Source organism: Pinus tabuliformis, chromosome J, assembly GCF_031772625.1.
Source record: "Pinus tabuliformis cultivar Carrire ecotype Pingquan chromosome J, CPIR1, whole genome shotgun sequence".
Taxonomy (NCBI): Eukaryota; Viridiplantae; Streptophyta; class Pinopsida; order Pinales; family Pinaceae; genus Pinus; species Pinus tabuliformis.
Genome location: NC_142295.1, coordinates 1045371214 through 1045390075, shown reverse-complemented (window position 1 = coordinate 1045390075; position 18862 = coordinate 1045371214).

The following is an 18862-nucleotide window of genomic DNA, read 5'->3' as shown; positions in this document are numbered from 1 at the left end:
TTCTCATTCTTAGCTATAAGAAAATGAACACTTGATCTAGTGGCTTCGACATACACTCTAGTTGCATCGGTCAAAGAAGCTAGATGCTTGCGCACATTAGTCACGATCACTCATTCTTCAACTTGCGTAGGGGATGTTTGATCCTTTGGAGTTGACACTCTACGAGACTGCACAACTCTATATTGGGATTCATCAAACGAGATGTTGTGCATCTCTTCTTTCAGCTGATCACCAAGGATCTTAGTGCCTCCTTGGTCATCCGAGACTTGCTCTTCTTTTAGATGCATTGAAGTGGGTGAGTCGACCTCTTTGTGGTGAGGCATGAGGTTGTTATCCTGTTCCAACTCCTGTTGCTCCATGTCTGCATCCAACTGTTGAAGTGCATGTTCTACCTCATGAGAAAATTCTTGCCCCTGCGATGGTTCACCATGTTCATTTGATGCTAGCTATTCAGATGAATTAACTACTTGTATGGGTGCTGCTTCGTCAGTTTGCACATGATACGCCCCCTATTGTATCTGTTGTTGTTGGGATTCCCTCTCTTGTTTACGCAACTCTTGTTCCTTTTAGAGTGTCTCTCTCAGCTCATGCAACTCCTTCTCTTCTTCTTCCATTCTCTTCTTATCCTTCTACCTTCGCGCAATTCGCTTGTCGCGCTGCTGCCTCTTTGCCTTTATAGCCATAACTGCTTTCTCTACAAGTGGATCTACATGAAACTTGCAGCTTTGCTCCTCCTCCATGCGATCGACAATATTTCACTTCCCTTTGTCATGCACTGGTATGCTAGGCTCTGCTGCCACTACTAATACTGCTGGTGCTCTCCATGATGCTGCTTCGCTAACCACTCGAGAGTGAATTCCACTAGTTCTGTTATGAAACCAGCTCATGAAAAGATATAAAAGATATATCAATGCCTTAGAATTTAGCCTCTTCGAGGGGGCAACCTCCATTACATTACATAAATGAACAATTCTTCGATGATACAAATGAAAAGACCTCCTTTCTATATATAGGAGTCTAAGGGGTCATAACATAATCATAGCCGACATAACAATAATAATGTAAGGGCACAATAATAACAATAGTGGGCTTCTATGGGGCACAATAGTAACAATATGGGCACTACATGGGTACATCAATATAATAAGTGGGTTGTACTAATAACCATAAGGGGTTACACTAGTAGTATAGGGGCCTAACATGACCCTCTCCTTCAAAAATCGTTGTCCTCAACGCTTGAGTAGTTCTTGATGCTTCTGTATAAAATTCTTGTCCTTCCTTGTGGAATCTTCAATGGGTAAGTTCTTCCACTTGATGGGAAACTCTGAAATTGATCGATTTTGTAGCTGTCAGGTTCTTGTTTCTGTGACTGCTCCAGGTTCCAATATGATTTTTCCTTCCTCTTCAATTTCTGGCAATATTGTTTGAATTGGGATCTTTTGCAACTTTTGAATAACTGGCCATGCTTCTTCCACCTTATTCCATTCATCCCTTGCTTCATTTATCCAATCTGGTTGGATAATAGAAATAGCACAAAACAATACTTCCACATCCTCATCCTTGAAGAGTCTTCCCATTCGGTAAGGTCACCATTTTTTAAGTGCATGTAGTATTGCCAACGTTTCCTTCTCATAAATAACTTGCTTGAGATGTAGCAATAAAAATACCCAATCACCTACATCAAAACATTTTTCACTACAATGTTGATCTACCTGTTGCTTCGTTTGATTTTGCACCGAAGTGGTGTTATCCTTTAAAAGTTGGAGAACTTCTTGTTGATGCTCGATGTGATCTTTCACTGCTTGAACCTTTTTCTTCTTGATATGTCCTTCTATCTCTAGAGTTTGAGGAGTGGCAATTTCTTCCAATCCTTTACAAGGTATGGTCAGATTCATTTCTTGATGCTCGATGTAATCTTTCACTTGAACATTTTTCTTCTTGATATGTCCTTCTATCTTGATAGTTTGAGGAGTGGTAATTTCGACCAATGAATTACAAGATATGGTTGGATTCATTTCTTCTTTCTCGATGTGATCTTTCACTTCTTGCACCTTTTTCTTCTTGATATGTCCTTCTATCTTGAGAGTTTGAGGAGTGGTAATTCTTGCCAATGCTTTACAAGATATGGTCTGATTCATTTCTTCTTTCCCTGGGGTGGGGTCCTGGCGTAGATCCTCTTCTTTTGATGTTTTTTGATCCTTTCCTCCTCTTCATATTCTATGTAAAATAATTTCTTCTCAGCACACTTATGACCTTTAGTGCATTTTCTATCACAATTGTAACAAAGCCCTTTTTCTCTTTTTGTTTCCAATTGTTGTGGTGTAACCCTTGTAGGTTGTGGAAGGCTAGGAGAAACAACACTTCCATCTTTATAGTTGTGAGGGGTATGCTTCCTGGTTTCTATAATTTTTCTTTCCACTATGTCACAAAGCCCTTTTACTCTTTCCAATTGTTGTGGTGTTTCTCTAAAGAAGGTGTTGCTCTTTGTATCCTCATAATGTGCTATCATTTCCTCCGTGAAAATTGACCATGTAAAAATTCGTTTATGAGAACAAAGCCCTTCATACCATAAAAATTGATCAGGTTCTAAATATGAAGATGCAATACATACCTTTTGTAACAGTGGTACACCATGTAGATCATATTGCTCCATCTGAAGTATCCAATTTACCGGATCCTTGCCATCAAACTTCCTCATCTTGCTTTTCCTTGATTTTAGGAGCTCGATCTTGAAACGACTGTAACTTTGTACTTTCAGATCTTTAAGTTCTGAAATTGTGATTTTTAGTAGCCCTCTGTGTCCTCTTTCCAATGCCACCAGTCTGATCCAAATTAGATTCTCCAAGAAAGAGTTATGTGAAATCTCCCACAATGACTTGATTATAGACTAGTTCATTAGAGCGAACTTGTACGATGTGCCACAAGTCACTGTTTCAACCTTTGGATCTGAAAAATGTATAAAACAAAAACTATAGTCCGTCCTCTTTCTGTACCTTCTTACGAAATTTCAATCCAATCCCCAGAGAGAAAGTTATGACGATTTTCCCCAGGTCACCTGTTTGGAATGTAATTCAAGAGTTTGCAAAAGGACCAACTTCCTCAGATCATATCTCCGCAAATATAGCGTGAAGAGCTCTGAAATTCGGCCCTGAGGTTCAATGCAATTTCTTCTCAAATGGGTTTTTTTTTCAGCTTCTGAAACGTTGCAAAACAAAAGTTATAGTGAAAATGCCACGATTACCTGTTTGGAGCAGCAAAACCCTAGAAAAGATACCAAATGTTATGAAACCAGCTCAAGAAAAGATAGATAAGATAGATCAACTCCTTATAATTCAGCCTCTTTGAGGGGGCAACCTCCTTTACATTACATAAATGAACGATTCTTCGATGATACAAATGAAAAGACCTCCTTTCTATATATAGGAGTCTAAGGGGTCATAACATAATCATAGCCGACATAACAATAATAATGTAAGGGCACAATAATAACAATAGTGGGCTTCTATGGGGCACAATAGTAACAATATGGGCACTACATGGGTACATCAATATAATAAGTGGGTTGTACTAATAACCATAAGGGGTTACACTAGTAGTATAGGGGCCTAACAGGTTCATTAGGTCTAGAGAAACTGTATCAATATCTCCATGGGTCCTCCTCGGCCCAATGAAATGCCTCATAGATCCAGTTAACTGAACTCTCTTGTAGTGATCCTTCACAATGCAATGTGGATCATAGAGATTGAAGCTTTGAAGGTTGAATGGATACTTCTTCATCAGTTCTGCTTAGACATCCACTTGATTGATACTTTGGATCTCATATAACCTAATCCGCAATGGAAGAGTGGGCCAAGGTGCCTTCTTCTTCTGTTGCAGTCTCACTGTCAATCCTCTTGAGATGTGATAGGATACTTCATGCATGACAAGTATGTCCAAGGAAAACTTTGGCAGAACATGTGGAGGCTTCTCTACACTAAACATTCGGATGAAAGTGTCGGACGGTGAGGCCTACCAATATGCAATACCTATCAATGCCTCTGTTGCTTCCTTTCACGTGCAAGGTGGATCTTGTTCAAATATCATCTTGTAAAAAGGGACAACAAAATGATCGGAAAACTGTGTGATTACTCCTTTGAAGCTAGATTCCAACAAAAACTTAAAATATGTGTTCACAACAATCTCTGTCGGTGACCATGACCACTCCAAGCCTGGGAACTCGTGTTGGGCACAGACTACATCGATGATGTAGGCAGACATGTAAATCTATGCATTCATACCTTTGGGTAACTGTCAATCCTTCGTGACTTTCTCCTTTAGCTGATAAGCTAGTATGCCAGATCAGTTACATGGTTTTCCTTCTCTAGCCACATGGTCTAGTGCAACCACCCAACTCTATGGGAAGGTTTCCGTCCTTGCTTGGCCATAGAGTAGACAAGCAAATATGATCAAGTATTGGTATGCCTTCCTCAGTATCTTTGTCTTATAGACCTGGTTGGGTGTCATCCTGAAACGAGTTGGCCCCTTTACCCAATCCTTTAGAATGTCTCTGGAGTTAGCACTATTGTTGGGTAAGTTGAATGGAGTCTCCACGATAGTCACGGGCTTGGACATCGATACATCTCATCATAATCCTGTTCCCAGAAGGTTGCAACCTTCGTCCCATTGACACTACTCAATGTCATCGTCTTAGGATCAGTGTGAGAGATGATCCAGTGTATCATGTCTGTGCATGGGAACACGAGATATGTACATGAAATTTGGTACAAGCCGAACTTGTGAATGTTCACATACACCTGACAGTCTTCGAGGTTTTCCCCAAAAGTTCCTACAAATGTTTCATTGACTTCTTGCCATTTCAATTTAATGTCCTTGTCTAGATACAACTTTGTATCTTCATAGATCGACAGACTAGAGGACATTTGTAGAGCTGATTCTCCAGCTGCATTTTCATCAGTGTCCTGGGATCCTGTTCTCTTGGAAGCCATTGAGACAGATGAACACCTGAAATATATGGAGACAAGAAATATGCATGGAAAGAAATCTGTCAGTGAAAATGTTAGGCCCCTATACTACTAGTGTAACCCCTTATTGTTATTAGTACAACCCACTTATTATATTGATGTACCCATGTAGTGCCCATATTGTTACTATTGTGCCCCATAGAAGCCCACTATTGTTATTATTGTGCCCTTACATTATTATTGTTATGTCGGCTCTGATTATGTTATGACCCCTTAGACTCCTATATATAGAAAGGAGGTCTTTTCATTTGTATCATCCAAGAATTGTTCATTTATGTAATGTAAAGGAGGTTGCCCCCTTGAAGAGGCTGAATTCTAAGGCGTTGATCTATCTTTTCTATCTTCTCTTGAGCTGGTTTCATAACATTTGGTATCAGAGCTTTGGATTCTGGGGTTTTCGCTGCTCCAAACAGGTCATCGTGGCATTTTCGCTATAACTTTTTTTCTGTGATGTTTCAGAAGTCGCAAAAAAAATCCATTTGAGAAGAAATCCTGCTGAACCTTGGGTCCAAATTTTAGATCTTTTTGCGCTATAGTTTCGGAGATATGATCTTAGGAAGTTGGTCTTTTTTCAGACTCCTGAATTTCATTCCAAACAGGTGACCTGGGGAAAATAGTCATAACTTTCTCTCTGGGGATCGGATTGAAATTTTGTAAAAAGGTACAGAAAGAGGACGGACTGTATTTTCTTGTATGCATTTTCGGATCCAAAGGTCGAAACAGTGACTCGTGGCACGTCGTACAAGTTCGCTCTACTGAACTAGTCTATAATCAAGTCATTGTGGGAGATTTCGCATAACTCTTCCTTGGAGAATCCAAATTGGGTCAGACTTGTGGCATTGGAAAGAGGACATAGAGGGATACTGTAGGCCACAATTTCAAAACTTAAAGATCTGAAAGTACAAAGTTACATTCGTTTCAAGATCGAGCTCCTAAAATCAAGAAAAAGCGAGATGAGGAAGTTTGATGGCAAGGATCCAGTAAATTGGATACTACAGATGGAGAAATATTTCGATCTACATGAGGTGCAACTGTTACAAAAGGTATGTATTGCATCTTCATATTTAGAACCAGATCAATTTTTATGGTATGAGGGGCTTTGTTCTCGTAAAAAACTTGTTACGTGGTCAATTTTCACGGAAGAAATGATAGCACATTATGAGGATACAAAGAGCAACACCTTCTTTAGAGCAACACCACAACAATTGGAAAGAGTAAAAGGGCTTTGTGAGATAGTGGAAAGAAAAATTATGGAAACCAGGAAGCATATACCTCACAACTATAAAGATGGAAGTGTTGTTTCTCCTAGCCTTCCACAACCTACAAGGGTTACACCACAACAATTGGAAGAAAAAAGAGAAAAAGGGTTTTGTTACAATTGTGATAGCAAATGCATTAAAGGTCATAAGTGTGCTCAGAAGAAATTATTTTACATAGAATATGAAGAGGAGGAAGAAAAGGAACAAGAAACATCAAAAGAAGAAGATATGCGCCAGGACCCCATCCTAGAGAAAGAAGAAATGAATCAGATGATATCTTGTAAAGCATTGGCAAGAATTACCACTTCTCAAACTCTCAAGATAGAAGGACATATCAAGAAGAAAAAGGTGCAAGAAGTGAAAGATCGCATTGAGAAAGAAGAAATGAATCCAACCATATCTTGTAATTCATTGGTCGAAATTACCACTCCTCAAACTATCAAGATAGAAGGACATATCAAGAAGAAAAATGTTCAAGAAGTGAAAGATCACATCGAGCATCAAGAAATGAATCCGACCATATCTTGTAAAGGATTGGAAGAAATTACCACTCCTCAAACTCTAGAGATAGAAGGACATATCAAGAAGAAAAATGTTCAAGCAGTGAAAGATCACATCGAGCATCAACAACAAGTTCTCCAACTTTTAAAGGATAATGCTACTTCGGTGAAAAATCAAAGGAAACAACAAGTAGTTCAACATTGTAGTGAAAAATGTTTTGATGTAGGTGATTGGGTATTTTTACTACTACATCTCAAGAAAGCTATTTATGAGAAGGAAATGTTGGTAATACTACATGCACTTAAAAAATGGTGACCTTACCGAATGGGAAGACTCTTCAAAGATGAGGATGTGGAAGCATTGTTTTATGCTATTTCTATTATCCAACCAGATTGGATAAACGAAGCAAGGGATGAATGGAAGAAGGATGAAGAAGTATGGCCACTTATTCAAAAGTTGTAAAAGATCCCAATTCAAACAATATTTCCAGAAATTGAAGAGGAAGGAAAAATCATATTGGAACCTAGAGCAGTCATAGAAACAAGAACTCGAAAGCTACAAAATCGATCAATTTCAGAGTATCTCATCAAGTGGAAGAACTTACCCGCTGAAGATTCCACATGGGAGGACAAGAATTTTATACAGAAGCATCAAGAACTACTCAAGCGTTGAGGACAACTCTTTTGGAAGGAGAGGGGCATGTTAGGCCCCTATACTACTAGTGTAACCCCTTATTGTTATTAGTACAACCCACTTATTATATTGATGTACCCATGTAGTGCCCATATTGTTACTATTGTGCCCCATAGAAGCCCACTATTGTTATTATTGTGCCCTTACATTATTATTGTTATGTCGGCTCTGATTATGTTATGACCCCTTAGACTCCTATATATAGAAAGGAGGTCTTTTCATTTGTATCATCCAAGAATTGTTCATTTATGTAATGTAAAGGAAGTTGCTCCCTCGAAGAGGCTGAATTCTAAGGCATTGATCTATCTTTTCTATCTTCTCTTGAGCTGGTTTCATAACAGAAAACAAAGCAAATTCTGGGGATGACATAGCACATACCTGGGAAACTAATGAGAAAGATTGTGCATTTCTTCTAGGAGGTTATGTGACTCACTGCTAGAACTGCACAAAAGGCAGTCTGGGTTGTCTGGGAGGCAGGACTGGCTGCTAGATCTGCACAATGCATAATCTAGACTGGTTGTTGGCTGTTGGGATTGCGTAATGCGTAATTCCATCTAGGAAGGATTGCAGGCCTAGGGACTGATTTGCACAATTTCCTGGGCCAACAATCACTATCCTCTAGAAATGTGCAAAATAGTCTTGGAGGCCAGTGCTGGGAAAAAATGTGCATTTCTGAAGAGGAAGGCAAAGCCTTCCTTCCCCAAATTGTGCAATGCAGTCTCAGTGAGGCAGAGTCTGGGCCAAGGTTGGCCCGGCTCGCTAATGGGAAACTAAAAGCAAATAAGATAATGAATGCATGACGAGACTAAGTGAAAGCAGAAGTGATTGACAGTGCATGTAAAACATGAATGTATGATTCATCAAACAGATCAACATGCATGTGGGTGAAGCAGTTCGCTGGTTGGGCGAACGTTTGTGAAAAACAATTTCATGCATGCGACAGTAGTGAGATAGAACCGAAAATTGAAACACAGCTAGGACAAGCTAGTATACATGTAAATGACAACAAGCATTCAAAGAAATCAAGCAAACAACATTCATACAAGCGAATACACAAAAAGCAACAGAAATGCTGAAAAGGACAAGTTGAGACCACCTACCCGTGAATAGCTGAGCCGGATGTGTTGTGGGATGTCAGGATCTCCAAGATTGATGTGTAATAATGAGCTCTAATGTGTTGAGTAAATAAGTTTGGGCTCATGACGCGCATGCCACAAATCTAGGAAAAAGCGACACTTGGGAGGGAAACTTCTAAAACAACTTTGCATGTAACTCTCGGCTGTTAAAAATAGCTCCTTGAATCATGGGATGCCTTTTGCATGTTTCCTTTTGTTATTCCAGGAAGAACTAGTCATGCATGCATGCAAGTCAAGTTTCCTCAGTCTCGGGTGGAACTGGTCAACCAGATTGCTCATGCATGCAGCTTCTCAACTGCTTGAAGAAAATGCGCATTTGTGGCTAGGAGTTGGGCTGACTTCCCAGAAGGTTTTAGCATTTCTGGGCAGAGCAACTGAATCCTGCCCAAATTTGCGAAAATTCTACACTGAGCAACCCTACTGGGGAAATTTGCACAATTTCTACTAGGAGTGTTGGCTGGCAGAATTGCGCAATTCTGGAACCCAGCAAGCTACCAAACAGAATTGCAAAATTTCTGGAGGGAAGGTTGGTTTCCCTCCAAAAATGCACAATTTTCATTGGGAAGCTTCTCAGCTTGCAGCTGGACCAAGTCCGGGTGAACATCCTATGAAGGGAATGCATTAAGCTGTGCTCAATAGGCTGCCTTTGTGCATGAAAAACACTGAAGCTTATGTACTTGACAAAGTAAGACAAAGTGTTGTGAAAGGTTGGGAGGGAGGCTCCAAAACGGGCTAAGGAAAAATTTTAGAGGGTGGTTGTAGCTGCTACAATAGGGTTCTAATGTGATTCCACCATCAAAGAATTTGTAACTATATGCTAAGTATGGAAACCATATAAAACGCCTTGAAGTTTAATGTATGATATAGTTGTTGTTAATATATGTCATACTTGTATAGTTTCATGCATAGTTTCCATTGAACCGAATGTAATGTTTTATGGTGTGGTTCTAAATAGAACCATATTGTTATATGGTTATAACAATATGATATGAAATTTAATTCATACTATGTTTTCCATTAGGGTTTGTCACAAACACTATATATACATGTAATGTTATGCTATGAAGGGGCAGAGAGATAATGAGAGTTGTGAGAAGAATTTTTGGAGCAGTTTTGGATATTTGGAGGCTAAACTTTGTAGCTTTATTCCAAAAGTTGTAAGAGGTCTTTTTCAGTGTCATCAATTGTGTCGGATTCCTGAGGCCGAGTGGATCATAGCTAGACCAGTCAGAAATTCCATTGATGTAACCTTGATATGTTGTATGGATTCTAAAGTTTTATTCATATAAAAGGCCTCCCCATTGAAGACTGGGCTCGGAGATGTAGACTTTGAGATATACGAATTCCGTTATTAATTTCTTGTGTTGTTTTCTTTCGCACATGTTTGTTGTTCTATTATTTTGCTGCAACATTATTATTTAGTTCTCCATGATTTCATGCTTGTGTATTTAATAATGCTTTTAAATCATGCATTAACACTTTCTAAACAGCGATTGAATCACATTTCAATTAAATATCTTTCTGGGGATCATTTGGTATCATAGCGAGTTGTTGATAATTGTGATTTGAAGTGTGCATGTTCACCAGGAGAAAATAAAATCTTGGTGAAGGAGATCCAGAAGTTGGCTCGAGAAGAAGGACAACTCGAGGAGAAGAGATAACTTAAGAAGGAAGCGGTGATCATCCATTTGGATCTAATGCAAGCTTCGTGGATGCTTTCATGACCTTGCAAGTCATGGTCGAAGAAATGTATCAATATTTTAAGATAGCAAAGTCTAAAGACAAAGAAGGACAACCATCACAATCTGGAAAAGAAGATGAAAGCAATCAAAAAGACCATATCACTTCTCTCTTGACTCCACTTGAAACTTCAAAACCATTGTTGAAGCTCGATGTTAAGTTTTAGTTACCCATTTACAATGGAGAAGTTGATCCTAAGAAGCTTGACAACTGGGTCAGGCAAATGGAGGTATATTGTAGCTTGCAACAGATCACTAAAGATGAAGTCAAAATCAGACTAGCATCGCTTTGTTTAGCAAACACAACATTGATCTGGTGGCAGAGTAAGTTACAGAAAGGCACTCAGCATATCGATAAGATTTTTCCATCATGGTTTGATTTTATTACTGCACTTAGAAAGAAACTCTATCCATTGGGATATAAGGAAAATTATTTAATAGAATGGCAAGGACTAAAAGTTAGGAAAGGTCATTCGGTGCAGGAATATACAGATGAGTTTTGTAAGAAGGCATTGATGCTAGATATTCGTTTGTATACTCAAGAAACTCTAATGAAATACATAGGAGGATTACCTTAGTCTATTCGCAATACTGTATTTATGTTTAGTCCTACTAACTTGGATGAAGTGGTAGTACAAGCGACTTACATTGAAGCAGGTAAGTTGGGAGTTTGGGTATCATCAGAATCAACAGCCAGAATGGAGAGCAAGGGAAAAGGGAAAGCGAAGAAAGTAAACATCACCAAGAAGGAGGTTTAAAATCTCTCTTATAAGATTTGCAAGAAAGAGGGGCATGACGAGGACCATTGTTGGCAATTTCATCCCAAAATGAAACCGAAGTGGATCAAAAAAGGGAAGCAAAAGGTTGCAGCAACAGCAAAACTGTTGGACCTAGGGTCAAATTCAAGCGATGAGACGTAGATCGCATCATTGATTATGACTAGTAAATCTGATGAAGGTAATGATTCTAACAGTTCCAGAGGAAAGTTATTTCATATAAGGGTTGTTATGAAACATACAAATATCGATAGATTGTTAGATAGTGGATCTCAAGCTAACCTAATTTCAGAAAAAGTGGTTAAGCAATTGGGATTGAAAACCATAAAGCATTGTAAACCGTATACTTTAATTTGGATGAGAAGAAATCATAAATTACGAGTAATTGAGCAATGCATGTTACCATTTGCAATAACTTTTCAATTTAAGGATAAGGTAACGTGTGATGTGGTAAAACTAGATACATGTGGGATGATCTTGGGTAGCCCGTATTTATATGATAGAAAAGCAATCTTTTACTGGGAACAGAATCAATATCATTTTTTCAAAAAAGGAATTGAATATGTTGTACATTCTCATCACACAAAAGCAGATAAATCTCTTTTTATAGTTGAACAGTTAAAACAAGCAGCTTATGCCAGTAAATATGTTGTTGTACAATCTAAAGAACCTAAGCAAGAGATCATTAAAGTTAATTACAAACAGATAGCTTTGCTTAAGGAATCCAAAATTGTACATCAACAAGAGTTGCAGCATGATAAGTTGAGTTTTGTTTCAGCTATGAAAGGAAAGCAGGGTATGGTTTCAGTTATGTCAATACTTTCAATGTTGTTAATAGGTTTATTACTATTTACTGGTGCCTGGATATTAACAACAAATATGAATGTAGATGTGCGTGGAAAAGGACTTGATATATTCTGCATTTTGTGTGTTTTGTTGATGATTGCATGGATGAGTAAAGTGTATAGGTTCAGAGCAGGGTGGAAAGATACCGGTCAAGTGGGAAAATGGAACCCACATTTGTTTTATGGAACTTAAGCCTTTTGGTGTTCCAAAAGGTCTAAGCAAGGAGGAAATGATCTGAAATTGATTAATGGATGATCAAGGATATAGAAAAGCCTAAAACTCAAAGTTACTAGATTCGAGTGGAAGTAGCGCCATTGTGTAGAGCTAGCGGAAACAACTCCAATGCAACTTGAACGGGTTCATTTGGCCTCCAGCGGAATGAGAAACTACTTGTTGAAATTTGTGACGAATCAATACACGTCACATTTTCACTGCTCAACACATGGCTCTTACAGTCAATAGATCAAGGCCATCTTTAGTTTGGTTGCAAGGTGAGATAATGGGTTGAATGGATTAAAAGGCGATTTCTTATTATATACATGGTGATGGCATATGTATTAAAATTTCATAGTTTACAAAAACCATATATTAAAAAGGAAATAGATGCATTTGATTAATTTTGCACATAACATGTATTAAATATGGAAATGGGTTATAAACCTAAGTTTAAAACCATGGTAACAAAATATTACAAACCATATAATATGGTGGGTACATTAATATGGTTGAACACATATATAAGGTGGGTACATTAATATGTTGAATGCATACAATATGGTGCAGAGTTTATGGTATAATAAAATATTTTATGGTCCAAACGACATGCACCGTTCCATGCCAGCGGATCCACCACTCCACCATGTTCACATGCCACAGGTTCTAATGTGATACCAGTATCAAAGAAGTTGTAACTATATGCTAAGTTTGAAAACCATACAAAACGCACCGAAGTTTAATATATTGTATGGTTTCTATTAATATATGCCATACTTGTATAGTTTTGTGCATAGTTTCCATTGCACTGAATGTAACGTTTTATGGTGCAGTTCTAAACAAATGTTAAAAATAGAACCATATTGTTATATAGTTATAAAAATGTGATATGAAATTTAATTCATACTATGTTTTCCATTAGGGTTTTGTCACAAACACTATATATACATGTAATGTTATGCCATGAAGGGGCAGACAGAGAATGAGAGTTGTGAGAAGAAGTTTTGGAGCAGTTTTGGAGATTTGGAGGTAGAACTTTGCAGGTTTATTCCGGGAGTTGTAAGAGGTCTTTTTCAATGCCGTCAGTTGCATCAGATTCCCGAGGCCAAGAAGATCACAGCTAAACCAGTAAGAAATTCCATTGATGCAACTTTGATATGTTGTATGGATTCTGAAGTTTTATTAATATAAAAGGCCTCCCATTTCAAGACTGGACCCGGAGATGTAGGCTTTGAGATAGCCGGACTCTGTTATCAATTTCTTGTGTCATTTTCTTTTGCACATGTTTTTTGTTCTATTATTTTGTCGCAACATTATTATTCAGTTCTCCATGCTTTCATGCTTATGTATTTAACTGTGTTTTTAAATCATGCATTAACACTTTCTAAATAGTGAATGAATCACATTTCAATTAAAGATCTTTCTCGGGATCAGTGATCTCTATTGTTCTATTGCTATTGTATGGTTGAATTTTTGAAGTATAATTGTTGAATGATATATTGGAATAAAATAAAAGAAGATCAACATCAAAATTAGTTATCAGTATTTCATAAATATTGTCTTAGTCTACATTGCACTTAGAAAATCAACATGGCTATGATCCTTTAGGAGGCATAAATATAGGCTATGATCCTTCAGGCACCTAATCCATTGACTTCGGAAATGCTTCTAGTAGGGATTCTAATCTGAAATACGGAAATTACATCATCCTCTCTAAAAGTGCAAGATTAGACTAATGGGCGATTGTCTTTTAAATGGAGCATTGAACTAGGAATTGCATAAATGAGAAGTGAAAGAAAAATATTAAGTCATCTTTATGCTTTAAAACGTCATAATTAAATGACGCATAAGAAACAATCTAGAAGATGCAAACTCAGAAAGAATTTCATGACAGAGTTTATCCCTCCTAGACTACATCTTCGGGTCCGGTTTAAAATGTGTGACCGTTCTATTAGAAGAGCTTCAAGAGTTTCTTTACATGTAATTTTACCAGTTGATATGAGCTCGCAGGCACTGCTAGTCACTATAGAAAGATAGTGGTCTACAACATCTTTCTAGTGCTTTTCTTCATTCCTAAATAAGCCCAAGGATGGCCAGGAAATTCTCAAAAGAGAATCTGTGGACAAATGTCGAAACTCTGACCCTATAGCTTCTTTCACTGAACTTTCGCTTGAAAACTTAAGCGCAACCTCATTCTTGAAGGGTTTCGCCTTTGGAAATGGAAGAGACTTGATGGGCTTTTGAAATGCCTCTCTTCTCTTCTAACACAAGGCTTCTTGATGGAAAACTCTGGATTCATTTCTCTCCCCCCTGAATGCTCCTTCACTTGGTGCATTTATAAGGTCGTACGAGGCTAAGTTTAGGAGTATTTTGTTATAAGCCTAATTTTAAAAAACTCTAAATTTAGAGTTTAGCTATATAAAAAATCTTATTAAAACGCATTTGACTTTAGCGCTTATCCAAAACATAGAATATTGGCTCATAAACTATTTCCTATAGTTTTTAATTGCCCAAAACTTAATTTATAGCGCAATTACAAAATGTATGAGGTCTCGGTGCATTTCTATGTTTAAAAAACATATAATATATATCATGGTGCATATTTAGGTTTTAGTTCTCAATGTATATTGGTGGTGCCAATTAGTTGGACCAACAACAAGACTCTGACGGTGATGACATTCCAAAACTCGTGGCATATGCTTATACCACTGCATAATTGGATTGCCACCTACCTTGCCACATCACAAGACTGCCACCTTCGCACCTATGGATCTGATGTGTTCACTGGGCATACATTACAAACCTCATGGTATGTGATCTTCCGTACTCCCTGACAGTTAGGCGCACACCACATCATTGACACTGGGTATAGGTGGAACCTGTGTCCCGACTGTGATGCCATGAAATCGGTGATAAGTGCAACAACTTGGAATTCTAGCGATGTGGCGTGCTATGTTAGCACCCCCATGGCATAGGTCACAAAACTCTGTGCCAAATAGATAGCACCAACCTCCCAGTGGTTTTGATCTACTCAACCTCCTTCGAGATGTGATATGATTGTCTATTGTCTTAGCGGTGGCAATGTTTTCTGACTAGACCTGCAACGGATTGCATCTTCGTAATGCATCAAACTTTATTACATACAAAATCCCCAATGGTTTCCGCACCTGTGGCATCGTCAGGTTTGATATCATGCCACATTGGACCGCTTGTGCTAGCTTCAACTGAATCCATGGGAATGTTGCGTTCTCAGCTGCATTGGAGAGACAATACATGTACCTGTTCCCGTTGCTTGCTAACTTCCTGACAATTCCGTGCTTCCAATGGCTGTGTTGGACTTCCACCTCATGCATCAGTGGTTTCCACTGCACCTTCTGTGGACTCTACCATATGTTTTGGTAATGATGTGGATTGCACTAAATTTTTGATGCAACAATATTACATATAACCTTTAATAATTCCATCGACATAGTTTGAATGCGTCGTAATAACACCATTTGAAAACTATAGCATATAGTTTTTTTTAAAGTGCGCCATATTAAAATGTATCACATACTATTTGCCACCAAGGTAAAAATATGCACCCTAATTGAAATTCAACCTATTATGAATGTCATCTTAGGTTTTAGCACCTTAGGGTTTTTGACATCATTATCACTATTGCACCTTATTATTTGCGCCAATTAAAAATGTGTCAAATACAAATCAACCTTTGACTCTTACCACATTTCTTCTACATAATTTTGGAGATGAAGCTTTGTGCCCCATTGCACTGCAAAATGACACATGGATGACAAGGCCCTCAACGACACCTAAACTTTGATGGATTCTTTCTCCGTCACTGGGAGGCCATACAGAAATCTGGAGACATCACTGGAATCAGTGCATCGAACCCTTCGTCATGGCACTAGTTTTTGCAATCAATTGAGACAATCAAACTCTACACAAGTCGAGAACAACTTTGCCACCTAGGACCATCTTGGTCATCAACATATGGTAATATTCTGACTTGACTTACAAGATCCATTCTTGATCACACCTCCCAACAGAAAGAACTTTTGGACCTCCAAAACTTTTATTACAATCTGACATGAACTTTATTACAAACATGTCTTAATGTAAAAACCATCTAGACTCTAGTTACAAACTTTGACTAGGCCTACTGTTAAAAATTTACAAACTCACAGTTTATACATATGGTGTGTAATTTGTCGAGTTCCAATCTGGAGACTAACATTCCTCAGCTCCAGGTGTTTTTTGATGTATCTTACTCTGTTGATGTTGATGTTGTCTCTCGGGGTAGCATCGGACATTTTCTCTTCAAATGCCCTTTCAGCTTGCAATTTCGACAAACTCATTCTCTAGAGTTTGTTCTAGCTACCTTTTTATTGGACTTAACCGTACTTTTTCTGGATGTTGCGGAGTCTTTTTCTAACTAAAGTAATATCTTCCCAGGACGCTTCTTTACTTGCAGTGTTACATCATCTTTTTGTGGATGACTTTTGATAGCACCTACTTTCTTGCTAAAACTTTTCTGCTTCCAACATTCTTCTACACAATGTGAATTATTACCACAAAAGGTACATGGATAAATCCTCTTGATAACTTTTAACATTAAGTTTTGACTTGAGGACTGACCTTATGAATCATTGCTTGATTGATTCATCAGCTGACCCTTTCATTCTTTCAACTTCTTTGGCATCAAGTTGGGATGTAGGGACCAACATTGATCTGCAATGTGTCCGCTCTTCCTGTAGTAGTCACAGATTGATTGGTTGAAGCCTATGCCTTCATGTTTCGGCCTCTCCCGTACTAAGATCGGCTGGAGTTTTCCCTGGCTTTGTTTTCCAAGCCCTTGTCCTTTCTGGTAACCCATCTTCTGCATTAGCTTTAGATCCATTCTTTTAGTATGCTTTTCAAATGCTCCAATCTCCTGATCACTGGAAAATTCGTTCTTCTCCAAGTCTTTTCTTGGTGAGGTTGGTGCATAAGAAGTTTCTTTAGAAGGTGAGGAAAAGCTTCTGATAGCTTCTTCTACCCACTGAGCTTTTGAAGTCGTTGATAATGATGAAATGTCTTCATCATCCACATAAAGAGGCGAGCCTTCATGTTTCCCTTCAGTAGATGAAACCCTTGATCAATTCTTCTTTTATGTTCTTCAAAGTTTAGCAGAGAAAGAGAGAGAGAGAGATAGTACATTTACAACAGAATTCAACACTTTGACTTATCTAGATCTAGCATAGATCATTTCTTATAGCGATGAGATCAGTTGAAGAAATTCTGCTTCAACTGATTCTACAAGGTGACTCCATCACCTGTCATCATTCTGAATCTCGTCCATTTGCTGCACCTGACTGTGTAGCACCATCATGCTGCATCATGCTGCTCATGATCTCATACATCACGTTGCCCATACATCATGCTGGACATGAGCTACCCATGCTCCATGCGTCATTGTGCTACCCATGCACATTATTACATTTACCATGATGCTCATACATTATGCATCATGCTGCTCATACTACTGCCCATTATGTAGCTCATCATGCTGCTCATAATACCCTTCTGTTGCTTCATTATGGAGGTCATATACATATCAGCCTTAGTTGATTTGCTATGGCTTGTATCCTAGCAAAGCAACTAGGCTATGGATCCACGCAATCCCATTATACATAGTGTATATATAACCATGACTGCCCAGCGTATAACCATTCATGAATTTGTTGCATATGATTCCACCTGCATGTATATTTATTCTTGAATCCTGTGCCTCTATCCATGCTATGCATATTAGGGCCTGTGTATGTCCATGACTGTGTTCCATCATTCCCATATTGCGTATTATATGACAGCGTGGTATATTATATGACCTAAGTGACTGTGTTGACTACGTTAAATACATATATGCCTGAGTTATATATGTTTCCTGCGTAACTGTATCTATTACTACGTGGAAGGAGTCTCTGGACATCGTATGAGTGTTTTCCATGCATTATATGACTAGCGCACTAAGACATAGTGACTGCGTGATACATGGCAGCATTACATATTACCTGCATGGATCATCCTTATCTGCGGCGTGGATATCCTCATGTTCTTGCGTGAATATGGTCACCATCAGCTGCGTGGATATGTCTTCATCACAGCATATGGATTGTCTTCTCAGCATGTAGGGACAGCGTGGTAATATTCTTCATTTGGACAACGTTTCTTTCAACTGTGGCTTCACCATGTTACTGCGGTTACCTTTTGTTTCATGACTGCGTTATCTATTAGTGTATCATCACTACATGTAATATCAACATGAAATCCATGTAATATTGCATGTAATATCTATTGCCATTGCTGCGTGCTATTGGCAGTGTTCCATTGACCGTGAATCATGAACAGTGTTATGTGCGGCTCTTCAAGAGCAGATTAGGGCAACATATCACTGCAGCTTCCATGGCTCCCTTTTACTACGTCTTCCATCTACCCTGGCTGCGTATATGGCATCATGTTTTACTGTGTATGTTGTGCGTTAGAACTAGGGCATCATAGGCCAACATACATTTTCATGGTGTCTCTCTCCTGCTCCAAAAACCCAAGACGTGGAGAGGAGGAGATCACCTCAATAATGTATCTACCAAATGACATCAAATCCTCTTTTATTTATACTAAAAACATAGATGATGAATA